The 16,437-nt window shown below is 34.0% G+C and overlaps 1 protein-coding gene across 1 annotated transcript in view; it reads left to right on the plus strand.

The window, feature by feature from the left end:
* Positions 1–2,150: 2,150 nt before the first annotated feature.
* Positions 2,151–16,437, plus strand: part of LOC113519453 (ATP-binding cassette sub-family D member) — an 83,167-nt gene continuing 68,880 nt past the window's right edge. The window contains exons 1-2 of the mRNA XM_052897178.1: positions 2,151–2,363; positions 14,813–14,834. The gene's annotated coding sequence lies outside the window, so the exon portion shown is untranslated. The remainder of the gene's footprint in view (positions 2,364–14,812; positions 14,835–16,437) is intronic.

Consider the following 16,437-nt stretch of genomic DNA (forward strand, 5'->3'; position numbering starts at 1 on the left):
TACCAAACTATTTTTTAAGGGAATACCCAGGGAATACCTATGATATATATTAGAGCCGATTTCAAGGTGCCGTTTTTCTAAATTTATCTTTTAACCTAATATTTTAATTTAATAATTTCGCGAAATTACTGTTTTATGGACCACAATAGACTAATATTATAAGAATTTTAATTTAAATGTATTAAAAAATTTATTCATATTGGTCCTTGGAATAAAGATTTCGCCATCACATCAAATTGAAACTTCAATTTTGAAGATAAGTCAAAAGAAACAGCACCTCAGATTCAATTCCAATGACAGGTCAGATGTTACTAGTCGGTAAGACGTCAGATCAACATTGCCTGATTGAAAAATGTTTTTATTTTTTCGGGTAAAAAAATTCTGTTAGTGACATTTTGAAGAACAAAAATTCTTGGAGAAAATTTTATAGAAAAATGAGTTAAGCTTTAAAAATTTGAGTAATATTATTGACAGTTTTAGTCTTTGTAAAGGGTATAGTATAGATAGAGATTTAAAAATATAAGAATAAAGTACAAAGTCTGTTTGAATACAGAACTAGAGCACGAAATTCATTTTAATGTAGAAAGGCGCATTTGAAGATATTATTAAAATTCTGGAATGGAAAAGATATTATATAAATAACAATGCCCAAGTATTTTTAGCTTTTTACTTTGTAGTATATAAGCCTATTGGTAAAATAAAGCTATGGCTATTTTTTCTGATACTGGTTACTTATATTTACGATAGAAGTCGTTCTGTATTTGAATAAAATCTTGTTCTTTTTTCCGATTTGCCGATGATATAATAATTGAGTTGACTCAAGAGATCTGTGTTAGAGATAAGTTGACCCTTACACACAATATTTATAAATGCATTAAAAATGTAATTTACAAGTGCAATAAAGAATATAATTATATGTAATTAATATAAATAATAGTGCTTCAAGGATAGCGTCCATGGCAAACTTATACTGGTTACGATTTTTCTCATCGAATATTATTATGGGGTAAAACAGCTAACATCCAAGCATATTTAATTTAAAAAACGTGCAATTCACCAGATTTATACCATGAAAGGTCGTAAATAACTAAAATAAAAATGTAAACAAGCAAATATTCTCACGTTGCTCTACAATACATATATGTAAATATTTTGTATATATGCATATCTTCAGCTATTTCTTAAAAACAGCGATTTTAAATAATCTTAATACTAGATACAAATTTAAACTTGATGTTCCAAAGTATCGTTTAGAAAAAGCTTTTTTGGCTACATCTTTTAAAAAATTTAAAACTGTTATGAATAAACGCTTATTGAAAAAAGTCACAAACACACTAAACGATTACTTAAATCTTATAGGTGCAAGGTATTTCTTTTTAATAGATGATAGTGAAATAGTAACTCCGCCTGCACTATTGGTATACACTAGAGAGGCATTAGTGAAGGATGATTGGTGAGAACAAAAAGGCGGGTCAGTTAGCACGTCGTTACGAATTTAACAATAAATTAGTGACGATAGTTCCTAGAGGAAATCCCGTGGAGGTTGGCCTGATAGGATATATTGATAGCAACCTTCCCATTACTAACAATCCCTTCCCCCGATGCAAGGTATTAGTCGAACATGCACAAATTTTTAATGACCATACAATTTCAGACACAGTACATATAAATAAATATATGTGCATTTTTAACATGTTAACACATGTTAACAGAGACTTAAAAGAGTAGCTATTAAGTTTCTTGCGGGCTCTTTTTACTAAAGCAGATTTAAAACGAAAAAATGACGATTTAAAAGTACTTGTAAACAAGTCCATTAATTAAATCTAAGATTAAAGATTATAAGAATTTGAATTTGTAGAGGGTAAAATATAAAAATAGAAATAAAGAGTAATTTTTGTTATTCTTTCTGTGGAACATTGCAAAATTAAGTGAAAAACTATACAAGTTTTTGATAAGGTATAAATGTAGAAATTGTATCGATTTGGAGAAAAAATATTTGACGTTTGGGTAAAAATAATAAATTGCATTCCAGACAATTTATCTTTTTGAAGACTAGGCAGCATGGTCTCCGACCTTAGCCTGTTCCAAACGGAACAAACGTACTAAAAAAAATTAAAAAAAAAAATAATAAATTGCTTATGGCAATCCTGCGACAGATCCATCAGTGGAAGATTTCCTATTTTGACTTTATTTTCAGTGTTTGTTTATATTTTATAAAAACAATCACAAGTGAAAATATTTATTCTAAACAATTTGAATAGTCCATAGAAACAACGGTGAAAATTTTTCATAATCCTTTCAATAGGTTTTTGTTGAAATTAGCGTGTTACGGATAATAAGCAAAGATTTCCGGGTAACATTTGGTAAGTTTTCCTTTTATTTAAAATATTCATAATTTATACTTTAACATTAGGGTGGTTGTCGATTTTTTTTTTTTATTTTATCATTGAATATATAAGAATTGTTTGAATAAACTCGTTTTACTAACCATTTCAGTAACTAAACTTGTTCGATACAATATTATAATTATGAGTCTCACGGTACTTGGAGAAATTTTACTTAATTGAAAGTATATTTTAATTTTGAATGGTTGTTATTTGTTAAGAGGAAATGAGAAACTCAACAGTTGCTCCATTCCTACTTTACTGTCATTATTTATGTACCCATTTATATATGTAATTGTTGTTGGTGTATATTGTAAGGGCAGGAATTTCCAGAAAAGTTGTTATTACAAAAGCTTTCCTGTGAAAAAATTAAGAGTTCAAAATGATTTATTTATGCTATTTTTTTTTATTATCTATGCACACCAATTTTTTTTAAACTTACCATTCAGTTTAGTAATTTATTTTTTATGCCCAAAAATAAAATAATGTGTAGGTCAGAAAAAAATGTTAGTTTAATACTTATTGGTGGATGTGGTTTGCACTGATAATTTAACAAATTAACTAAAGCAACATATTTATTATTATACTTGGCACTTAATGATGTTAAGTCCAAGTATAATGTATTTTTTATTGCTTATTGTATATAAATAAAAATATAGTAATAAATACTACACAAATAAAAATTAATAATAAATGTAACAAGTTCCTTGGACTTGGTTTAACATATTAACTTATTTGTACTTTGCAATGCCATTTCTACAATGTTTTGTTTGTGGAATCACTTTGATAAAATATGCTTTGTTTCTTTGTGCTGTTAGCTTTAAAGGCGGCCCTAATTAATGTGTACTTTATTGTATTAGCATATGTCTTATTTTGAAGTGTATATAGTAGGGAACTTAGTCATCAACCTTTTGTTTTATGTTCCTGTCAGATGTACATACATTGGTTACTTTGTAATGCATTTATTATGAGGAACATCATAGTAAGCCCTTGCCAATTCTGATGTTTAAATAAATATATTTAACAGTCTTTTGTATTTTTTTTTAATCCTACTATATTATTTATTTATTAAGGTTTATTCGCACCTTTTCAACTAACTTTATGAATTAGGTTCTCAATTCAAATATATTATTTTATGTTTGTTACCTTATATCTCAGTTAATTTTGAATACCAATTGGAAAATTCCTTTTTATCTGAAAGGATATACTTACAGACTGGTTTCATAGAAATTTTATCAAAATTGATTCAGCAGTTTAGTTTTTATATCATAATAACTGATTTTATTATAATTGATTTCCATTTTTTTTTGTGAGATAATAAAATCAGATTTAAAAAATGTACTACTTATTTGACAACATAAAAAAATGTCTTCACAGTTGAACAACAAATGTGTTATTATGAACAGTGAATCTGACACCAGACTGGTAGCTGTGGGAAGCTGGGTCATTGATATCCCTAAAATATGGTTTAGCACAATGATGGTTGGCTTATCTGCTGTATTTGTAAATGGGTGTTTATTTTACATTAAATAATATATATATAAATAAAATTGAATATATACTATTGTCTATATTTATAATAAATTGACTATTGTAATCTTTTGGAGGAAACAATAAAGAGTATCTATCTATTTACATTGAAAACAGTAATTGTTAGAATTCTAGCAGGTTCTTCTCAACACATAATTATTTATTTATTTTACACTTTATTGCTCCAATTAAAAAAGATTAAAAAATACAGTAAATGTTAATGGGAAGTGATACAAAAGGTGGCCTTATCGCTAATCAATCTCTTTCAGACAACCTTTGGGTAGAGGACATTGAGAAAAAGACATAGGGTAGGTGGCGCACTATTATATAGATATTATCCTATATAAACATAATGAATAACATTCAATAGAATAACAGATAATGATAGTAATCCAATCTGTTAGTAATAGGGTCTTAGTTCCATTGCTAGCAATGTACCCTATCAGGTAGAATTGTGGCATGAATTTACTGGGTACAGAGGAATAACACCTGAGTCCTCAGGAATGGCAATGCATGGGGGGTATCATGGGCGAAACAGTGTACTCTGTTATGTCCATGGTACTGCTCATGTATATAGGCAACGGTTACCACTTTCCATCAAGTGGGCCGTTAGCTTGTTTGCCATTCTAAGTTGTATAAAAAAAATACTTCCATGCGTTTCCCCTGGAAACCATTGTGGTTCATTCTCAATTCTTCTTCTTCACAATGGGCTGAATGACCTGCTTTCATCCTCACCTATCACCTCTCACGGGTGCCCCGCCAGCGTATACCAATAGTGCGGTGGGATTACCATTCTATTTTTACCTATAAACAAAAAAACTATAACCCCCCTAAATCGCATGGGATACCAAGGACACTACAATGGATTTGTTATGTTTATGTCCACTGTCCAAACCCATCAGTATAGTTTAAATCAATGAAGATTTAAAAGAGCTTCTAAACTATTTGAAAAAAGATTAAATGTATTCTGTTTTATAATGAAAAATGACGTAATAGTAAATAGTTTAAGAGTTTCTATGAAAGATTTTTTTTAATAAGTCGTAATTGCTATGCATGGGAATTGATATTAATTTATCCGATACTGATCTGATTGATAGTGCGAAATTAAGAACATACTTTTTTTTCTCAAAAATTTATTCTTTTTTTTTGATGGATGAATATGTAATGGTAACCCCCAAATATTTTAGTTAGCCCAACGTGACGAATTGTACAAGAATTTACTGCCATGGTTTGCATGTGAACCATGGTTTGAGATCGACCTGATATAGTATTTATTTATTTATCCATTCAGGCACAGCAACAGTAATACAATTCACATTACATTGACTATAATAAGCTTTATAACTAAATAATTGTTTTAAAATTGTACATCGTTAATTGTTACGCATAGCGTTAGCTTATACTAGTTCCAATATTATATACAATAACAATAGAAAATGAGAACAATTATATATTAAATTCAGACACTATTGCTATTTTAAGAAAAAAAAAAAAATTTAATTCCTGATGAATTCATCATGATGGGCTAACTGGCCTGTTTTCATTCTCATCTATCACCCTTCACTGGTACTCTGCCAGCGTATCCAGTTACCATACCATTTTCATCCATCAAAAAAAAAAAATATATATATATATAAAATATCGGAGCCCCCCACATTTTATGTCTTGCCGGGGTCAGTGCTCTTACCGGTTGTGTTACCTAATTATTAAAATATTATTTCCATATTTTAATAATATATATTTCTGTAACATTCGTACGCAATTCGCTAGCCGTGTGAAGGTTACGTTTTAATTTCCAAAAAGTGGTTTTTAATTCGTCAATATCTTTTTGTGACTATGTTACGCAATCACGTTCGATCTGAACCGATTTTGATATTTATTTTTATAGTCGAGTTGGTTTTCCATCACTTCAAGATGGCGTATCAAATTATACCAGATAACAGATTTTAAGTTAGAATTTCAGCTTGATCTAACGGTATATAAATAAATAAATAGGAGGGGGGATTGTTAGTAATAAACAGTCAGTTGCCAGTCTCATCGCTAGCAATATGCCCTGACAGGTCGACCTCTACACGCTCTCCCACGGAAACCATCGTGCTGAATCCAGATTTGTTTATCACGATGGGCTAACTGACCTGCTCTTTCATTTTCATTTATCATCCCTCATTGATGCCCCGTCGGTGTATACCAATAGCGCAGGCAGGGTTGCCATTCCATTATCATCCATTATATAAACAAAAAAAAAAAATTAAAAGCTCTGTTACTATCAATAAACTCTATCAGGTCGACGATCATGTGGTTTTCCCTGGAAACCATTGGGTTAATTCTTATGAACTTCGTCATGATGGGCTAACTAACCTACTTTCATCTCCCCCTATCATCCCTCATTTGGTGCCTCGCCAGCGTATATCGATAGTGCAGGCCGGGTTTTAGATTCCATTTTCATCCATCAAAATGAAAAAGCAGGGTCACTTCTATTTTCGTTTTGAAAGAAATGTATCTCTAGCGGAATTGAAATTGCATTATTTTTCGAAATCGAGGCGATTACAGTCAACGTTGTTTTTAGTAATAACTCCAGTAATATGGGTAATGGAACAAAATTACGGGATGTCGTATTGTGTATGTAGTATATTATTACGTGTAATAAGACAATTTTATAAAATTTTCTATTATTCTATCGTCATAATTTTATACGTTGCGGTGACCATGAGAAGAGGTGAAATGAGGACAATTTTGTTAAAGTTCTTATTGCATTTTACACTAGGCCATCCTTTCCCAAAGTGGGCGATAACGCCCTCTTGTGAGCGTATAGGGGCGTTGTGTAGAGGCTTGGGGGATGTTTTGTTGATCTTGAAGAAATAGTCGTTTTTAAGTAGGTTAAAAATTTTGGGCTCTAAAAAATAATTTATTTTCAAAGTGGGCAGCAGACAAAATAAGTTTGGAAACCCCTGCACTAGGTGTACGTTAATTTACACGCATTTAGAACGTAAACAATGTATTTAAACAAAATATGTATATTTCTAATATATATTAAATATCATATGATATTGACAAAAACCAGTTGGAATTTAGGCGTAAATGATACACAATGAAAATAAATCAAGGAAAACGAAAATACCGGTTAAATTAATATTGGATCGCGCATATTATTATAGAGTTTTGTCGCTGAGCCGATGACGTAAACTTATATAAATCGATAAACTTCTCGATCGTCATGGATCAGATGTCAATGATGTCATGTCCATTTTATATAAAATGTAAAATTGGAGTCGTCATCGGCCATTTTCAAACGACATCCTATAACTGTTTCAAGCTTTCCTTAGTACCCCGCCTACAAAAAAAGCACCGGTGGGGTACTGAAGAGCTAAATTCACAGTTTGAAGAACTCTTTCCTATCAGATTTCCAATGGACACGTCTAGACACAACAATGCGTCCCCAAGTCAAGTCATGTGATTCGGGTCAACTGAACTGGCCTGATAACGATGGACTAACCAACTTGAATTGACTATTTCTTTATACCCTTAATATTTTTTTTTACTAAACTTAACACTGGTTGCATGCAGGTAACTAGTATGCCATTTATTAGGCATGCCACGTCAATTTACGAGTATATTTATAGATAATATGAAGAACAGTGTGCTGTATGGTCCCGGCATAGAATGGGCCACCCCTTCCTTTCTCGTGGGTGTTGTAAGAGGCGACTTAGGGAACTTAATGATCGAAGGATGAGCCTTCTTAAAACAGCAGTATAAGTCAAGCTGCGGTTGCCAATTCGCCTGCAAAGCGTGGCAGCTACTGGCAAAATCCTCCTAATAATAAACTACTATAAGGGAGCATTCCCTCCTCGGAACGGTGAGGTCGCTCCGTGAGGCCTGTGAAGAAACCAGGAAGCTTCTGCGCTTCTGGGCGGAGCTAGGTTGGCTGTACTAGCCACGACTCATACGCACAATGGCCCAAATGAGAGACTAAGCGCGGAAAATAGTCTTTTTCACATTTACACATTCACACAAGGGAGCATTCCTTGTATGTCTGTGGGAGAATTCTACGTTCAGTAATGGAGTGATAAAGGCTGAAATGATGATGATGTAGACATTGTTCAGCTTAAATTTATTGTTTATTCATTGTATCTCGCTACTTCGCACGCGTGATTCATTCTATAAAATAAATTTTGCTTTAAATTAGGATTTCCGTGTACCAGATTTAATTCAAATTGTGGTTACCCTATTCTGTTAAGTCGGGCTATTTAATTTTATAATTTGACATGGCACGGCACAATTTTATCGTCACGATAGAATAGCAATGACATATGTATGTAACTATAATATATGAAGATTCTTATCATTTTTCCGATAGGACATTCTCTTTGATGGAAAAAGGTGTTTTTTTATGGATTATAATGGAATGGCAATCCCGCCTGCGCTAACAATATACCAGAGGGAGACTTTGTAAAAAGTCGATTGCTTGGGTACCTCTGTCCCATTCGTGTTTCAACCGTGAAGCAGTTGTGTTTGCATGGCTGTGTTTCGGTTTGAAGGGTGGGATATGGCGTGAATTTACTGGATACAGAGGAATAACACCTGAGTCCTCAGGAATGGCAACGCATGGGGGGTATCATGGACGAAACAGTATACTCTGTTATGTCCATGATACTGCTCATGTCTATAGGCGACGGTTACCACTTTCCATCAGGTGGGCCGTCAGTTTGTTTGCCATTGTAAGTGGCATAAAAAAAAATTAAGGTTTTTAACACAATTTTAGTTTAATTCCATAGATTTCAATCACGACAAAATCCCCGGTCAGCAAAGTGTTAATAAAATAACTGTATATAACTGGATGGCAATGCAATTCTTAAATGGCAGTGGCCGAGCGTTTCTAACCCACTGACGGACCGGTCCAACGGGTTCGATGCTCGGCTGCACTCTCTTATTGATTTGTATGTTGAAAACGTGACGGCATATCTCGTGAGTGTTGAAATGTGGCGTAAAACGTGATATTATAGTAACACGATGTGAAAATGCATCTTTGTAGGTAACCTCATCTTTAGAGGAACACTTTGTGCAAATGTCGTTCGCGTACGTACCTCTGTTCCATTCATGTTTCTGTCTTGAAGTAACTGTGCTTATAGTTAGTTGGTAAAGCGAAAATACATGGTACGGAGGCTTAATACCATAATCCGTGGGAGAAGGATCAGAACTATGGACTTTACAGAATACATTTTGACTCTCATGGTACTCTTTATGACTGGAGTGGAAAGAGATTATTATTAATGGGGTCTAACAACTTACTTTACTTACTTACTGCCAGCAATACGTCCTGTCAGGTCGACCTCCACGGTGTTGACCTGGAAACCATTGTGGTAAATTCGCCACGACAGGCTAAATGACCTGTTTTTATCTTCACTTATCATCTCTCACTGATGTCCCGTATACCAATAGCGCAGGCAGAGTTATCATTCCATCTTCACCTATTAAAAACACCATAGTTCAGGGGAAAAGGATTGTTAGTAGTGGAGATTAAAATGCCTATTGCTAGCAATATAACCTTAGTCTCTAGAAACCATAGGTTAATTCCTGTAGAATTAGTGACGATAGGCTAACTGACCTCCTTTCGTCCTCACCTATCATATTTTACTGGTGCCTTGTCAGCGTATACCGATAGCGCAGGCGTGGTTACCATTTCCTGGGGGATGTGCTAATATACCGGCGCATCCTCCGAGTGGTAGGGTGAGCACGCCATCCACCCTATCTTGAGAGAGGAGACCTGCTCTTACCATCAGGGGGTGGGTCGCTGCCGTCGAAGATGTGGTGAGTGCGAAAGCAAACCCATGTCTCCGACATATGGCACCTCGAGGGTATATCGTCTGGTTTTTGGTGGGTACACCCCCACCTCACGGGGGGATTCCCACAGTACCTATTCACCTCCCACAAAGTGTATGTGGTGTGGTGTGTATGGTGTTCATAAAGCATTTTCCAGACGTTAAAAAAAAGGCGTCGTTACCATTCATTTAATATTTATAAAAAATCTCTCGATAAAATAGTTATCAATATTTGTTTAGCCTTGCCATATTTATTTAAAATATGAAGTAACCAGTACACAAAATCAAGGTCACAACCCAATCGTTTAAGTTGACCACTTTCTATGGCAAACACTTGTAAATTAAGACTTCACTTGCCGCCACTGGCGACTGGATACCGGCTTCCGAAAGTTGTGCTCACTCTGACTCATATAGGTACGTAAACTACCACGTGATTGAACCTCGCGTATGGTTTTTGTGGATGAGAAAAAAATACCATAAAATAAAGCCATTAAAAAAACAGTGTGTGTATAACATACACCCACCGTTTTTTTTTAATGTCAGCTTGTTTGTTATTCTAAGTTGTATAAAAAAAAATCTAAGGTATTTACTGTCATCTCACTCCAATATTACAGTGTACACATATCGTGTCGTCCTTGTATCGAAAGAAGTGTTAGCAATTATTGCAATATTAGTTTTTCTGTACCCATTTCAGACCGAAACGCACTGATTACACAGCTATGACAAAATGTCGTCCATTCGCCTAACAAATTGTCACCGTCTGTATTAAATGCTCGGATGCATTTGGCCTAATGGTCCCATTTTTAAGATTATGTGCTTCAATAGGAATATTGGGTTCTGTATGTAGAATATTTATTTATTTATTCATTAGTATAAATATGTGTACATGGCGGACTTAATGCTAAAAGCATTCCCTCCCGGTCAACCATAGGGAAATGTCAGAATACTCGAATACGGTACTAGTATATATATATATATATATATATATATATATATAGAAATATAATGTAGAATATACGTAAAATTTTCATATTGTTAATAATTTGCACGCCGACATACAGGCAGAATGTGTATGGGAAATGAATGAATGAATATACTTTATTTGCATTACACAATATAGAAAATAAACAAGACAATTAATAAATATAAAGTTTATTGCTGAGAGCAATCTTTTCAAGACAACTTTAGGGTAATGGTCTAATTGTTGTACAAGTAGGTATTGTATAATTCAGAAAATTAACAGAATAAAACATTAAGAATATTAATTTAAATATTAAATATATATAAGTATATATATATATATATATATATATATATATATATATATATATATATATATATAATATATATATATATATATATATATAGAACATATTTAATTATAGGCATAAGGAAAACAAATTAATATAAAATAAATAATTATATAAATACATAAATAAACAATTCCAATTTATCCACGTAGAAATGTAAACCTCTTCCATCTAAAATTATGTACATTCAAGCAAAATAAATTTCATTTCATTTTAATGCAAATAAAATTTTATAGTATATATTTTGACATTTGCAAAGATTTTTTTTTTTGTAAGAAACACAGAAACATTTTTTTTCGAATCGAATCGAATCGAATAGAATAATAGAAGAATTTTTAGCACGTCAACACTGAACAAAAATGGAAAAGCAGTAGAAAATCCAGCTGGCGTGTTTTCATTTTCATCGAATCATGTATTTGCATACACTTACGAAGGCTGTTTGTGTAGGTACATTAAATAGCTCGAGCTGTAGCATGTCTTGTATGTAGTTAACCGACTTCCAAAAGAATGAGTTTCTCAATAGAGTTTTTATTTTTTATTTTAGTTACTTCATAACTCCGTCCGTTCCAAACCGATTTGGAAAAATCTTTTTTTTTTTATATGAAAGGATATACTATTGGATATAATTTGTAAAAATTGGTCCTGTAGAAATTTTATCAAAAACGGTTTAGTAATTTAATTTTTAGATTAAAATAACTAGTTTTGACAGTTAATGTTTTTTTTTTGTGGGACAATCTTAAAGCCATAACTTGCAAACATCAGTTTCAGACATTACGTACCTATATATGGGGTTTTCGCTGTATTACTAGCAATGGAGTTCTTTGTACCCGTTATAAACAATTCCCTTCTTGGATTTTAACTCTCTGTTACTGCCCAATTTTTCTCTATATCCTTCTCCCCGGGGAAAGGGTACTGAGGTTGGTCGCCATTGCTAGAAATATATTTTACCAGGTCAACTTCCACTAAGTCCTTGGAAACCATCGTGGTGAATTCTCCACAATAGGCTCTGACCATATTTTTATCCTCACCTATTATACTGTACAGGGGGGAAAGGGATTGTTAGCAATGGAGTTTGACAGCCCCATTGCTAGCAATATGTCCTATCAGGTCGACCTCCACGTGGTTCCCCCTGGAAACCATCGTGAACAATTCTAATTTCGTCACGACGGGCTAACTGACCTGCTTCATCCTCACCTATCATCTATCACTGGTGCCCCGCCGGTGTATACTGATAGCGCGGGTGGGGTTACCATTCCATTATCGCCCATTAAAATTATACTATACATACAGTCTGTTATGTCTGTCGTACTGCTCGTGTCTATGGGCGTCATTTTTCGCTTTCCATCAGGTGGGCCGTCAGCTTGTTTGCTATTCTAAGTTGCACAAAAAAGTTATATATATATTCAATGACAAAGATGACAAATAAGCATACGGCCAGTCTTATAGTAGATTTTTAATTGATTAAAATGGAACGCCGAGCCGCCTCTCTCCCAAGGCTGCATACTGCATAAATCAATGTACTTAAATACAATGCTTGTTTCATAAACCAACGGCCTATCTTCCGAATAGGTTTGAGTAACTTCCGTCCGTTAGCAAGCATTGCGCTTGTGTTGTTTTGTATGGCAGAGTGGTTATTAATAGGTGCTTCGCAATATGCAATTATAATGCAATGTGACTCCTAAAAGGAGACTCTAAAGAGCATTCATGAACGAAGTCTGGTAATCGTCGCAATTATTTTTCAATTACCAGAGGGAGACTTTGTACAAAATTCGTTTGCTTGGACATCTCTGTTCCATTAGTGTTTTTACCGTAAATCAGTCGAGTTTACATGGCTGTGTTTCGGTTTGAAGGCTGGGATATGGTAGTGAATTTACAGGGTACAGAGGAATAACATCTGAGTCTTCAGGAATGGCAACGCATGGGGGGTGTCATGGGCGAAACAGTATACACTTTTATGTCCATAGTACTGCTCATGTCTATAGGCGACGGTAACCACTTTCAATCAGGTGGGCTATCAACTTTTTTCCATTCTAAGTTGTTTAAAAAAATAAGAAAGAAAATTAATTTTTTTTTTCAATCATTGATTGCTGTGGAGAAAAATTTACATGTATTTCTTATTTTCGCAAGTACAGTGGTGTTGCGATTAATTTGCTAATAATACAAAAAAAAAAAACAGCTTTTGAAAAATGAGGCCAAGTTCTTTTTGCGTTTGTTGTTTATCTACAGTTCAAAACAGTCGAATGTAGAAATTCATGACCAGTTAAATGCCCCAGTTGGTGTGCATGTGCAAATTTATGACCAGTTTGCAACTGAGGTGTCCATTTAAAGTTGAGAGTAATTATACAATTACTGTGCCCGCAACATTGTCTGTGTGCTTCATCCCAAATAAGTACGCATATATGTTACAACTTGAAGAGGTGGCAAATAAACTTACTTTCAAACCTAGTTTGTGAAGATATTTTTTTTTTAATCGATTGAATAAATTTGAAAGGAACTTAGTATGTAGATATACAAAATCCTAGATGATTGCGTGTATGTATGGTAACCTTCAGGAAAAGAGCATATTCCTTTTTAAAATACTGACAGCAGACTTCCAATTCCTCTGGTGTTGCGGGTGCTCATAGGCGGCGGTAGTCAGCTGCATGCTCGTTTTTCTCTCTTTTATAAAAAAAAAATTAATAGGCTTGAGTTTTAGGCCTCTCTGCCGATTTCGTAAGGAACATAGTGTGAACATATAAAGTAATTTATTCGTATTTACAATACTGTTTGAATTTAAGGTCACCAATGTTCATAAGATAAGCGTTATGATTGTTTTGTTTGATTGATTGTGTGAATCACGTGTATTTGTGCGGAAGCCTAACATCATTAGTGTCTAATCTATCTATGCGCAAATCTACCAGCTCTTTTTAAAGTTCTTGTGATTTTCAATGATAATTTATCCTGTAGCGTATGGTGTATAGGTAAGCATAAGACTAGTCTGATGATATTTTTTTTTTTATTTAATGTGATGAATAAATAAATGAAGTAATTTTATTTGTTGAAATACATGTATATAATACAGGTATAGGAATATAGAATACATTAGAAGTATTTAATGTTAAAAGCAGAATCTCTGCATTCAACCGTGCAAATATTTAATTTTTGAACTTGTCTTAAAATTTTACATTAAAATAATCTTAAAGTGAATAAAAACATTTCTCAGTAAGCCAATTGTAAAGTTTTTCATTAAATTTTTTGTCTGCCAGATCTCTGTATTCTGTCAGTAATTTCAATTTATCTAGTGATATAATTTTATATTTATTTTTACATTTATAGATAGATAGATATATACTCTTTATTGTTTCTTCTAAAAGATTACAATAGTAAATTTATTATATTATATATAAACAATTACAAGAAATAATCATAATGAGAAAACAATGGACGACCTTATCGTGATCTCTTCCAGGCAACCTTTGGATGGAGAAGAATAATTATAAACATTTATTTGTTTATATTACTATATCATATCCCTATAATTGATATGCACCTTAGTGAGGTAAACATGTACTTTTTATCGTTCAATTCTGATTCGTATTACATTGTAATATGATTAATATTTGCATATCAACTAATTGATAGAGGAAGGCTTACTGTACCTACCCCAAATCAATGGGAAAAGGCAAGACAATTATAATGATGATCATCTAATTAATATTTATACTTTTGTTAGAAATTGTAGTGTTCTTAATATCACTTACTATTTTCTTAATATCTTATTATTTTGTTGCAGACAGTGCAGTATATCACAAAATGTAAGTAAAGTTACTTTATTATTTGTTTTTGTGTGCGAGATCTACACTTTTTTACAAGCATACGGCCAACTTGATGGAAAGTGATCGCCGTATTCTATTAGTGATTGCCTTACTACAAGCATTACGTGCATCTTGCGGACCTTCTACAGGGTAAAGAAACATCTTAATCCTGTAAATAAAATTATATATTATAAACTTCCCCTGGAAGCCATCGTGGTTAATCGTAGTGGAATTCGTCACGATGGGCTAACTGACCTGCTTTCATCATCACCTATCATCTATCACTGGTGCCTCGCAAGCGTATCATAGCGCAGGCGGGGTACCATTCCATTATCACCCGTTAAAAAACCGCAGTTACGTTTTGGTGATGTTTTAAGAAGAACGCTCCTACGCATTCCTCGACCATTAAGTTCCCTTAGTCGCCTCTTTCGATATCCACGGGAAAGAAAGATGTTGCCCATTCTATGCCGGGACTACACGGTAATCATGGAAGATATTTAAGAAAAAATTAATGAGGGGTCGACAGCATGAATGAATTTTTTTGGCGTATCGCTAACGATTTATAAACAAAAACGTAAGACAAAGGTTTAACGAAATATGATTTCGTAAAGTCGCTTGCGTTCGTGTTGCGAACTTGGCGCGCAGCGCTGCACGCTCCAATGACTCCACTACTGACTGACGTTTATTATACTAATACACGTTCCTCTGCTATTGCTGTCCGATATTATCATCGAATCACCATGAATCTTGATGATTATAGTCCTTTTCAGGGTTCTGTAGCTCACAAACTATAATTTCCCCATGTCTGCTTCTCCGTCGTGTATGCATCGATCGATTATATTCCAGCCCTTCGATTTCGATTCGATCGATCGATTCGATGCGCTTAATAATAAACAGTAGGGAGTTGGAGTATCGATTATTAGTAATGGGGACTAGTGGCCCCATTGCTGACATTATATCAGGGGTTACCAACGTGACTAGACCCAAGATCTACTGTCTACTGACGAAATCCTGTGCCATCTACCAATTACAATACTTCTTGAAATCACAAATGAAACATCATAGTTCTGTACACAATTATGTAGTATTGGAGTTTTGAAGTTTTTTTTTTTTTATTTTATTAAGAGGGAAAACGTGAAAGTAAAAATTATTCTTAGTAACTATTTATTTATATTAGTGCGAGCATTGCGTCTGAGCATCTTCCGCTGGATTAGCAAAATATTATATTGTTTGCCTTGCCGCGATCGGCTGGACTAATAGTCGTGATCGACCGGTCGATCGCTATCGACCGATTGGCCACTCCTGTACTATACCCTGTCAAATCGATTTCCACCAGGTTACTCTTGGAAATCAATTTGGTTACCCCGCTAACACATTCCGATAGGGGGAAAGGGATTGTTAGCAATGGAGTTTGACAGCCTCATTGCTAGCAATATGCCCTATTAGGTGGACCTCCACGTGGTTCCCCCTGGAAACCATCGTGATCAATTCTTGTTGAATTCGCCACAATGGGCCAACTGACCTGCTTCATCCTCACCTATCACCCTTCACTGGTGCTCCGCCAGCGTATCCCGTTAGCGCAGGCGGGGTTACCATTCCATTT

Source organism: Galleria mellonella, unplaced genomic scaffold, assembly GCF_026898425.1.
Source record: "Galleria mellonella isolate WM207_F2 unplaced genomic scaffold, CSIRO_AGI_GalMel_v1 utg352, whole genome shotgun sequence".
Lineage (NCBI taxonomy): Eukaryota > Metazoa > Arthropoda > Insecta > Lepidoptera > Pyralidae > Galleria > Galleria mellonella.